Source organism: Macaca mulatta, chromosome 13 (genome assembly GCF_049350105.2).
Source record: "Macaca mulatta isolate MMU2019108-1 chromosome 13, T2T-MMU8v2.0, whole genome shotgun sequence".
Lineage (NCBI taxonomy): Eukaryota > Metazoa > Chordata > Mammalia > Primates > Cercopithecidae > Macaca > Macaca mulatta.
In genome coordinates, this window is record NC_133418.1 from 79,011,516 (window position 1) to 79,023,699 (window position 12,184).

A 12,184-nucleotide genomic window follows, 5' to 3' on the forward strand; every position below is an offset into this window, starting at 1 on the left:
GTTTTCTCCATCCTGATTGTGGTGGCGGCTCCATGAATGTAGACATTTGGCGGGACAAATCAAACCTACGCTTAAAATGAATGCACTTAATTGTATGTAAATTATACCTCAATGGAGCAGTTTTTAAAAATGGAAAAAAAGGATTTATTTCGCAAAAGGATTCCTCCACAAGTTTCCTTTAAATAACAAATCCTATTCCCACCCTCGGAGCATTTAAAATTTCATATTCCATTTTTAAAAATAAAAGGACTCATTCAGAGTTTTTCAAGAGCACATCTGTCACACAACATAATGTACACCTACCTGTGTAGGCGCGCACATTCACACACACACCCACATGTGCAAACACACTCACAGGCACACAGCTGAGCCACCTTCTCCTGTCTCCTGTGATCAAAATACAATAATAGCAAGATAAACACATCCAAAATGTAGGTTTGAGAGTCTGCTGAATTATTTAAATCTGTCTGTGTGTTTGTGGATCTGAATTTCCTCATATATAAAACAAGATAATTAGACCAAATGCTCTAGAAAGCCTTTTAATGAACTTAATGACCTAAATATCCATGAATAGGAGACTGCTTAAATAAATTATGGTACATCATATGGTAGATCACCATGTGAGTCCTTAAAAAGACTGAAAAAGATCTAAATGTACCAACTGATAGGGAACTAGCTCTGTGATACATTAAGTGGAGGGGGAATAAAGCAACACACCGTAAGTTTTTGATGCTGTGCTGCTGTGTGAATACAATGGGGGAGTATATGGGTGTACACACACACACACACACATACGCACATGCACACACGTGTTCTGCACATATGTCCTCATCTCTAGAAGCAGTCTTAATCAGCAAAAGGCTAGAGTTGACTCCAGAGATGGACATGACAGGAGGAGCAAACCAGAAATCAGGAAAGGAGGCCTTATTCGTTATTCTATGCCCATTTACAAAACCATGTTCTGAGCTAACTTGTTAAAAATTTAAGTTACTACCCATTTAAAAAAAATAAAATGTCCCTTTTTACTGCACTGGCTGTTTATAATCTCCAATCCCCAAGACTACAGCTTGCTTCAGTTGCCAGACACACCTTAAATAAACACCCCTCAAAACTGGCAGAAACACTGCTTTCTCTTTCACCCGTAGCCAGGTCACTGGGAACCAAGTTAGCAGCAGCCATCATCTTTTTGTGAAACTCCTGTTGGCTGGACGGGAGGCCCACGTTACAGATCTTAGCTCTCAACACACCACAAATGGAGTCGGCTCAAGTTAGCACCTACTTCCTCTTTTTAGCAGGCTCAGAAATGGCCCCAGAGAGCTGGCTCCCTCCGATGACAGAGGTAGCTAAAAATGAATAACTCTATGTGTACATAAATGCTTTCTTGAGCTGAGAAAACATCCAAAAGTGCCTAAACTAATGTGGAGAGTATATAAGGGTACACAGCATCATCTGGTCACAGCAGTCTGCCTGTCTACTTTGAGAGAAATGGCGGTACATGACTGTACATCCTAAGAAGAGGTAGGTGAGTACTAATAGCAGGCAATGTAGCCAGCTACCCAAGCATTCTGAAGCAGATAATCCACTGCCAGTCGGCACTTTGCATTTCACATTTTGCATTTTGACTGGCAATGGTCCCTATCACTAGGTTATATTTGAATGTGTGTGTTTTATCTTATGTTTCCTATTTCTTACACTAAGTCAATTCTCAGTGATTGAAAGTAAAGGTTTTGAAGCTAGCCTACCTGGGTTCCAATCCAGTTCTGCCTGTTTAAAGCTCTGTGGCACTTATTTTGATTTCTTCATCTTACAAGTTGAATGTCAGCAGGACCTGCTTCAGAGTGTTGGGAGGATTCGAGGAGACGGTGGAGCACTTGAAACTGTCTGGCACACAACTTCCTGTAAATATGAGCTGCCGGGTCATTATGATTGTTATTTCCCACCCAGACTGTGAGCACCTCTCCTGCTAAGCCATGTCCTTCTTTTGAGGATTCCACAGCTCTTGATTCAGGGCTGGGATTGAGATAGGTAGTCAATAAAGACTCTAAGTGGAACTGAATGAATCCATGTGAACAGAGGCAAGCTCAGTCAGGAACTCAGGATTTTGCAACCAGAAAAATTACCTTCGTATCAGAAAATTTTCTGTCTCTGTGGTATCACAACCTAATAGAACTTTTACCAATGGCTGCTCACAAAAATATTCAGTTCTTTTTTGTTTGTTTGTTTTCTTGCCATGTTGCCCAGACTGGTCTTGAACTCCTGGCCTCAAGTGATCCTTCCACCTTGGCCTCCCAAAGCGCTGGGTTACAGGCATGAGCCACCACACCGGGCTGATATTCAGTTCTTGACTCCCTTTAAAAGCCAAGACATTATCATTCGTTTCCATCTTTCTGAGTTATTCAAAAGAGAGACTGTGTTATGAATACTAATATAATCACAACTCTAATAAGCACCCTTTATTGAATACTCATACATGAGTTACCTATGTGAAGAAGGCAATATTGTTGTTCTTAACCATTTGATGGGTGATAAAACTGAGGCTTAGGAATTTAAATAACTTGCACACATCCTCACAATTTGCAGAAGAGGAGTGTGCGTTAAAGCTGGGTTCTCCAACTGGAGACCCAATGCTTCCAATTGGTACCTTGAGACCTGGCAGGCTGCCCCACAGACAGCCTGAGCTCTGGGAGATCTACAGAAAGAACACATTGTGAGCTGTCATGGAGCCCATACTGCATGAATGATGAAAAAGTTGCTCCTTTGCCGGGCACGGTGGCTCATGCCTGTAATCCCAGCACTTCGGGAGGCCAAGGTGGGCAGATTATGAGGTCAGGAGTTCAAGAGCAGTCTGGCCAATATGGTGAAATCCCGTTTCTACTAAAACTACAAAAATTAGCTGGGCATGGTGGCTTGCACCTGTAGTCCCAGCTACTAGGGAGGCTGAGGCAGAAGAATTGCTTGAATCCAAGAGGCAGAGGTTGCATGAGCCAAGATCGCCCCCCTGCACTCCAGCCTGGGCAACAGAGCAAGACTCTGTCTCAAAAAAAAAAAAAAAAAAGTTGCTCCTTGGACACAAGAGCAATGAGAGTAATGCCCCTTTATCGTCCTCCTGGAGCTCATAGTTGTAAGGTACACTAAACCCACAGCAAAATGGCTGAGAGGCTCAGACAATGACATACACATGTGATGCAGGATGCCCAACTTTGGGGAATAATTGCTCTCTGGGGAATATTCCTGTATCATAATTCTCTGTATACCAGTTCTATTTGCCATTGCTTTTCATCATATAGTTGGAACCATGTCCTGTGAGAAAAAGAACAGTCTTATAAAAAACTATAGAAGCATGAAATCTAAGAGTCAGAAATGACTTGAAAATCATTTAGTTTAAAAATACATACAAAAATAAAATAAAGGATAATATCTTTTTTCTTTTCTTTTGCTTATCAAATTAGTCAAAGTTTTATTTGGGTTATATATTTTTGTGTTATTTATTCATTAAAATATAGCCAAAACTAAGTACTGTGATGTGTTCAGTTTTAAGAAACCAAAAGCTACATGTCTGCTTGCCGTGAGAAGCAACAGTCCTCTGCCCCATCACTCCTCAGAGGGACCAATTTTAAGAATTTTTACATGGGTTTTTCTGGTGGTCACTGCTGTATCCCTAAATAAAATGTGTATGCCTCAATTTCCTGATTTCTTATTTTAGACATTCTCTTTTACCTTGCTGCTATGATAGAAGAGGATTCAGTTTACTTACCACTTTCCTCCTCTTTGCCCTTCCACAAAAGTTATACATCAAAAATTCTGTTTATTCTCTGTTCTCTACAACTACAAAAAACCCACACACCTAAAATGTCAATTTCTTATTCCATTAACTGTAGAGAATATATCCCTTGACCCTCCACATTGTACCCAGAGGACATTAGTGCTTCCAGCATTCCCCATCCTCTGCTTGCCACCCTGCATCCCAGCCACCTCTGAAATTTTTGTCTTTACTCTTAACCTATCAAGGTTGACAACACTGACATTCTGTTTTCTAACCATAGTTAATTTCCATGTTTTGTGTATACATTAGTTCTAAAATCTGAAAACTAATCATTTTTCCTTATTATGACTTTGTAAATGGTGTTACATACACCTTCTTTCCCATGGGCCCAATGTAACAATCCACATGCCACTCAATGGCTAATATACCTAGCATCTAATTCAAATGCATTCTTCATCTTACAGTCTACCAATTGCCTTTCTCAGATCTTTAAGTCTTCCCAGTGTTCTTTTCTTGCAGGGTGTACCTATTGGTACACCCCACTGTCCTATTCTCCCTGATCTGAGCTGACGCTCTCTGGTCTGCCGCACAACTGTAGCACTGCGTATCTCCTCATTGTTCTGCTGGGTGCAGTCACTGTCTTGGAAATCCATTCTCTTCCTTATTCTGAGTTATTCCCTTGTTTTTGCTAGGACAGTACATTCTCATTGAAATATTAATCAGAAAACCAGCTTACCAAAACCTTTCATGCCTGTTCTCACACATAATTGATAGTTTAGCTGAATATAGAATTCCAGGTTTTAAAAAAAAAAATCACAATCTATCAGAACTTTCTTCTAACATCAATATTATCAATGGACTCTGATGTCAGCCCAATTACTGTTGTTTAATAGGTGACGTTGTTTTCACTTTCTGGAAGTTTTTGGGTCTTCTTTATCCTCGGTGTTCTAAAATGTCACAGTGATATGTCTCAGGGTATCTTTTTGGATTCACTGTCCTAAGTGACACTGAATTTGTGGGAGATACTCTTCTATTTGTTCTTTGTCATGGGTCTCTTCTTCATTTTCTTTCTGAAACTCCTAATGCAGATGTTGGACCAGTAGGAATGATCCTTATGTCTCTTACTATGTGATATAAATATATCCATTTCTTTTATCTTTTTATTCCATAGTCTAGGAGATTTCCTTGATTTTATCTTATAATTCTTCCTCTGAAATTTTCTGACAATATCTTGAGTTTCCAGAAATGCCTTTCTATTTATTCATAATGCCCTTCTCATGTACAGGCAGTGCCTTCCTATTTTCTCATTTCTCTCTCTCTCATTTATTTTTGTTTACGAATGCAGCATATTTCTAAGAATTGTGGACCCATTTGCCATAGTGTTAGATGGTGGGATCTGGCCATTAGAGCAGGGGGTCCCTGAATGAGAAATTGATTTCTTCTGGAGAGTAATACCCACAATGCTTTGCTAGTTCTCCTCAAACCATTAAACTATTTCTTTTTCAAAGAACCTTCCAATTTTTTATGTGAAAGTTAGGCCCTTCTGTAGTGACAGTGGGGAGCATATGGTTCCACATACAGACTTTCCAGTGGTCACTTGTTATCACCTGGGGCAAGGGTCCTGGTGTTCAAGCCTGGAGCCCTTTAGAGTCCTGCAGAGAAGCTGCTCTATGCTAGGTTCCTGTGCCCTCTGCACATGTTCTGGGCTCTAGCTCCAGAGCCCTCTATTCTGCTCCACTAGCTGCCACCCCACCTTCTACTTTCATCTCCCAGAATTCTCTGAAATAGTTTGATGACGACCTCTTTCTGCCCACTTGGTTAATACAGACTTCCCCTTTTTCTCCTTTTTTATAATTTATATGGGGTCTTGAGTAGGCAAAACCAAAACAAAACAAAAACCCCAAAACTCATTTTCTCCAGGACCACCTTGAATAGAAATTCCAAAATATGTCATCTGAAGTACTATTATGCAGTACTTATGAGAATGGGGAAGAAACAAACACTATTATACACTGCTGATGAAATGTAAATTGACACAAAATTTGTAAAGAGTGTTTTGGCCTTACATGACAAAAATCCTTTAATCTTGCAGTTCCACTTCTGGGAATTTATCTCAAATCACACATATGTGTAAAGATTTAACTATGAGAATAATCATTACAGAAATTTTAAGAGTGTAATATTAGAAACTAATTGTTCATTAAATACAAAATTATTTAAATAAATTGTAGCATATTCAAACCATTAGACACCATGCCATCATGGAAAAAAATCTTGTTGAATTATATGTAATAACATGCAAAGATATTCACAATATTGTATTCAATGGGAGAAAATGAGATTGTAAAGGAACATGTATTCTATGATCCAATTTTGTAAAACTGAAATATGTATGTGGTAGGTACATATGCTAAAGAAAAAAGGTGTTTATGGGGGAGTGGAATAATTTTTTCTTTTTATGTATCTATAGTTTCTCAACTTTCTACTTTTCTTCTACTTTCTACTATAGCTTTTTTGTTAAAAATAAGTAAATTTTTGGTGCTTTAAGAACATTATGTGGTTCACTCTTCTCATTTATAGGTAAGGAAACTGAGTCATAATGAGGTTAAACAATCCATTAAAGCACCTGAGTAAATTGCCTACAGTTGGAAAAAAAAAAGAAACTCAGTTATCCTGATTTTCAGTTCTTTAAGGTACAAATTAAAAATGAGACAAATTATTTTAAATTTTATCTCTGGAAAAGTATAATTTCCTGGTCAAATAATTACAGCACTACTCAATCCTAATCACCAACTCTGAGTGGTGAGTAGTCAAGTGTATTTCTTAGTTGAATACAGTTTGAACATATTAAGGAAAAGCTTCAATAGTTCAATAGATTTTTATCTTATTTTTTTGAGATGGAGTCTCGCTCTGTTGCCCAGAGTGGACAGCAGTGGAGCTACCTTGGCTCACTGCAACCTCCGCCTCCTGGGTTCAAGCGATTCTCCTGCCTCAGCCTCACGAGTAGTTGGGATTATCAATAGACTTTTCAATAGATTTTTAATCTAACTGAAAAATCCTTTGCTTTGATCAAATCTCCTGCATATAATGGTGTTCCTCCACTTTTGTGAGGTGAGGCAGTCTACATTTTTTATATCCTAGACAATGTTACCTTTTAACTACCTTTCACGTAACAAACTGTCATAACAGCAGACTTCATTGATCAGGAATGGGCAAACATTTCTGCTATATATGACCATACAGTGCCTATCATCAACCTATTCAGAGTCACTATCTTTGTATGTATGGAAATCCACTGGAATATATTCTCCTATTTGTCTTGAATTCTTTGTAAGACAGGAAAAAAGGAAAAAAAAGAAAAATGCTGGTTCTCTAAGGAAACCAAGCATAAGTCTCAAAATTATATAACATAAAGTAAAACAGAATTGATTAGATATGTCAAAATCAGTGACATTTTCCTTTAATCCAATATTCATCAGTTGACTCTGTGTTGAATTTTAAAGGTATAAATCAAATTTTTAAGACTTTTAGATTTTATATCAAAACGATGAACAAGACGTAAATAAGAAGTAGGGCATGATTTTCTATTTTCTGGGATAAAACCTGCCTTAACATGTAATCTAATGAGTGCACTAAACTGTCCAACTGGCTTTTTTTCTGTAACTAAGTAATACATAAGTTTTGAGGTACAAATTATATATGGAAGCAGGCACTATATATTCTCTGAAAATGGGCAACTCTCCTACATCTATGCTTGTTTTCTACATGATTTATGAAGTCCAGGCCTTTAAAAATGAACAATTCTGGCTCATACAGCTGGACAACAAATGAGACTCACATATGCTGAAGCCCACACCACGATCTGAACCAGGAGGGAAGATATTTCCTGAAGCACACAGCAAAAATGATCTGAAAACTGTTCAAGCTCTGAATGTCAGAATGGGTCCTTCGTTTATGACCTTCTATCCTAGATATTAGATTTCCATATGATATTTTGGTCAAATACACGTAAGAATTATATCACCTTTTATCCAGGAAAGCCCTGATCATCGAAAGAGCCAGCTCGACTGGGGGCAGAGAAAGGAGCAGATGCAAAGGCACGGAGGTGGGGGAAGACTTAGTCTTTGCCAGTAGTTGAAGCAGATGGGTGTGACTGGAGCAGAGTGTGGGGAGCAGTTGGAGATGAGGTCAGAGAGCCAGGGCCTGGCATGTGCCTAGGCTTTGGCTGTGAGGGAGATGGGAAGCCAGAGGAGAGACTGCAGAGCAGTGAGATGCTGTGACTCACACTTTAAAAAGTGGCTGCAAGGAGAATAAACCTGAGGCACCCATGAGGACGTAGGAAGGCAACTTAGGAGCCTATGGCAATAGTCCAGACAAGTGATGACGGTGGCTGGGAAGGGGTGGTGGTAGTGGAGGTGATGGTAATTGGTCAGATTCTGAATGTAATGTGAAGATAGAGCCAAAAGATTTGCTGCGGGATTGCACGTAGTGTGTGAGATAAGGAGGGGAGGCAGGGATTGCACGGAGACTTCTGGCCTGAGCTCCATTGCATGGAGCTGCCCTTGGCTGAACAGAAGACGGGGATCAGAACAGGGTGGGAGGGGTGAACAGGAGCAGGTTTGCACCAGCCACGTTGGAGACGTCTGTGAGACAGCCGGGGACAGCTGCATCTATAGGTCTGAAGTTCGGGGGGCAGGTCCAAGCTTCAGACCTGAATTTGGTAGTCGGCAGCAGAGAGATGGGACTGACCCACAACCCGCGATCCACAATCCTGACAGCCACGAAGCTCTAAAAACTAAAAGTTTCATTGAAGTTTGGGTCAAAATTATTCAGCAATAAAACCTAACCCAAAATGACATAAGGCTATTTACTGTCTATGTTGATTCTACTTCCTGTGAATATTTGTACATTTGTGATATAGAAATATTATTTGATCACAAAGAGCTGCCCCAGAACCCAGTGGGAATGTTATGTAATATACAGAATATTTACTACATTAACCTTCTAAAATTCCCCCAAATTCTTTATTTCTAAACAAATCTAGCCCTAAGCATTTTGGATAAAAGATATAGATCTGTAGTTTGAGCCACGAAACTGGAGGAATGAGGACTGACCCTGGAGCCCTCCAACACAATGAGACGAGGAGGGTGAGGAGGATCTGCTCAGGTGTCTGAAAATGCAGAGGCCTGACTTCTGCTGCCCTGGGTGGGGTCTACTTTGACTTCCCTCCTTCCAAACCTTCATCACCAAACATGCACCCTCTTCACAGACACATGGCTTATAAAAGCCTTGCTTCTTTTAACTTTCTGTATATCTTCTAAAGAGATGGGGGAAAAAAAAAAAACCCAAGTCTATCATCCCCCATCCCCCTCCTCCCTGCCAAACATACACTGTAGGCATGTTTTTGTTTTTGAGATAGGATCTTGCTCTGTTGCCCAGGCTGGAAAGCAGTGGTATGATCACAGCTCACTACAGCTTCTAACTCCTGGGCTCAAGTGATCTTCCTGCCTCAGCCTCCCAAGTAGCTGGGTGCTACAGGTGCATTCCACCATGCCTGGCTCATTTTTTAACATATTTTGTAGAGATAGGGTCTCACTATGTTACCCAGGCTGGTCTCGAACTCCTGGCTTCAAGCAATCCTCCTGTCTTGGCCTCCCAAAGTACTGGGATTATAGGAGCAAGCTACTGGGCCCAGCTGCATACTGTAGTTTTTATTACATCAGTTGTAACACTGATTTCATGCACCACTGAACTAACTGTCTGCACTTTTTGCAAAGTGGGGTTTGCGTGGTGGGAAAAAAAAGTAGAAAAACTGAACTAATGTTTCAAGTTGGCATAATGGCATTTCCTGTTGCTAAGAAACCTATCTGCCTGCTGCTGTTGCTCTAACACATTTGAGTGTCCCACCCCTCACCACTAAACACCTTAGCTCTGAAATTCTGTCAAGATACACTGGTGGGGGGCTGTAACAGGGCACCCCAAGTCCCAGGCCTGTTGCAGGAAAACCGTGGCTAGTGCCTAAACCCCTTGCCCAAGATGCTCTCTTACTTAGGCTGCAGAGCCACAAGGTCCCCACAAGGTGCAGCTCCTGTTTTAAGGTAAGACACAGAAAAGGGAGTAACAGGATTAGAACCAAGGCCAGGCAAAGATGACACTGGCATAGCTGTTGTTACGAAGTCTACTACTTCTACATTCATCCCCGGGGAATAAAAGCAATGCAGAGTTGGCAAATTTGCTGAAATCTAAACAAAAAGGCAGTCCCACTTCTCAATCCATGTACCCCACCAGCCGGACCCGGACCCACGTTCAGCAGAACCTTTTCCCAGTTCCCACCACCCAACTTCTCCAACCCCTTTTCCTGCCCTGACTGCAGCTTTCTTGGCCCAGATAACCTCCACACCAATGAATACTGTTGGCCCCTTCAACTTCTAAGGAGAAGAGAAAGAAGAGACAGGAAATCTCTATTAGAATTTCCCCCTTCATTCATACACAGATAAGCAACACACAACAAATCAGAAAACTCACATAGAGGGAGGGGTGGTGATCATTAAACACCAACTGGAAAATTGCTCATGGGCCATGATAACTATTGAAACTGAGTGGTAGAGACATGAGGGTTCATTATTCTGCTCTATTTCTGCATATGTTTGAAATTTTCCATAATAAAATAAAAAGAAAAGGAGGAGAAAAAGAAGGGAGGAAATGAGGGAGAGGGAAGAACAGAGAAAGGGAGGGAGGGAGAGAGGGAGGGAGGGAGGGAGAGAGGAAATGGTCAACTTAAGTAGCCCAACTGGACTGTTATCCAAAGGCTAATTCTAGGCTTTCTCGAAGATCTCAATTGGAGAAGGGAGTCCTGCCCGCCAGTCCAACCCAATCCCCTGCTGGGGACACAACACGCCCCGCTTAAGAGACTCCCCAAGCCGCTTCCCTGGTCCTCTTGTGTGGATATAGCAGGTGGTGATGCTTTTAACGTTTTGTTCATGATTCACAATGGTAAGGGCTTTGGAAAGAAAGGAGTTGATCACTTCATCCTTTCCTTTCTTCACAAAGATGTTTGCCCTGACTTCAAAGGCTGTCTGTTTACCTTAGATGATTGGAGAGGATTAATGGAACTAATTGTGTTAACAACAGAACAGTCCTGCTGAAGCCTGAAATTTATCCCTGATTCTCTTTGATTGCCTCAAGATTACCTCTCCACCAACAAACATAGTAAACTTGCATACAGCCGTGCTGGGCTGTGCCCTCATAGAAAGCTGGGAGTGTAGTCAGCACTACACAGGATGGAGCTGTGGCAGCCTGCAGGGTGTGCGACATAAGCCTGCCAACCTCCCAGCAGTGCCAAGGAAAGCCAGTGAGCCAGTGAGCACATCTTGTGAGTGTAATGCATGGTCCATCTCAGCTGAGCCAGACACCATATCCTCGCTCCTCCCAGGAGCTGCGAGCCTCTGGGCAGGCCTCTGCAAAAGCTCTGCCAGCACGGAACAGACCCAGTTGTCCAGAGCACATGCCTCTCAGATGCCTCTGTGGCTGCCAGCAGCAAAGCTGGACATGCCCTCAGAGGTGGAACTGGGCCCAGGGAACAACCTGGGAAATCAGCCAGAGACACAGGTATGCCTCTGTCCCCGGAAGCTCTCTGTCCCAGGCAGATGGAAGCTGCTCTCCCAGGAAGCCAGCAGGTGGCATTTAAACTAAGAAGCTGGGAGTGCCTGCCACCATGGCCCACTCCTGGCTTCCTTTCTGCTCCCTACCCCCAACTTTCTTGCTGTGGAGTGACTATCCTGGAGTGTAACACATCCCCTGGTACCCAATTAGTCAAATAGAAGAAAATCCACCACTTACTCTCCTTGAAAGTCAAGTTACTCTCTGATTCTTTAATTCACTAATGTGTCAGTGAATGGCAGGTTTCCTGATTTAATGAGATCCAAAAGTTTCAATAGCCTGTCTGAGAAAGTAATTCAACAGCTCAGCCACTAGGGGTGAAATATTTTCCAACCAATTCCAGTTCCTTTTCATCCAGAAAGAGCAGAGGCTCAACGTTACTACTGATAACTCTCATAGACCCAGGTGTGTTGCTTGAAGCAGTAGGAAGGCTGTGGTCCTCAAGGACAAACTTCTCAAGCCTTAAGAATCCCAGGCCTGGGAATCTAGCCCAATATTCAAAGCCCTAGTGGAGTCCATTTTATTCCTTGACAAGTTTCCTGGAGCACACGGCTTGACAGCAAGGAACGGAGCCTGGGCTCTTTGAGGACAGGGTCCATACATCTTTGTTTCCACTGGGCCTAGCATGGCACCTGGTCAGTTGGGGTGGGAGTGGGGGTTTAACAGGAATTAGCAACAAGGGAGTGACTAACAGAACCCAATCAGAAAATGAAATAGATCATCACTTATCTGTAATTATGTTTTGTTTTGGCCATCCCATAC

General features: G+C 41.7%; 1 protein-coding gene across 2 annotated transcripts in view; it reads right to left on the reverse strand.

Annotated features, from left to right (window-relative positions):
• PRKCE (protein kinase C epsilon) overlaps positions 1-12,184 on the reverse strand; it is a 538,158-nt gene that overhangs the window by 355,359 nt on the left and 170,615 nt on the right. Inside the window, exon 1 of one of the 2 annotated variants that reach the window (XM_077958601.1) lies at positions 1,743-1,893. The gene's annotated coding sequence lies outside the window, so the exon portion shown is untranslated. 2 annotated transcript variants of the gene reach the window in all.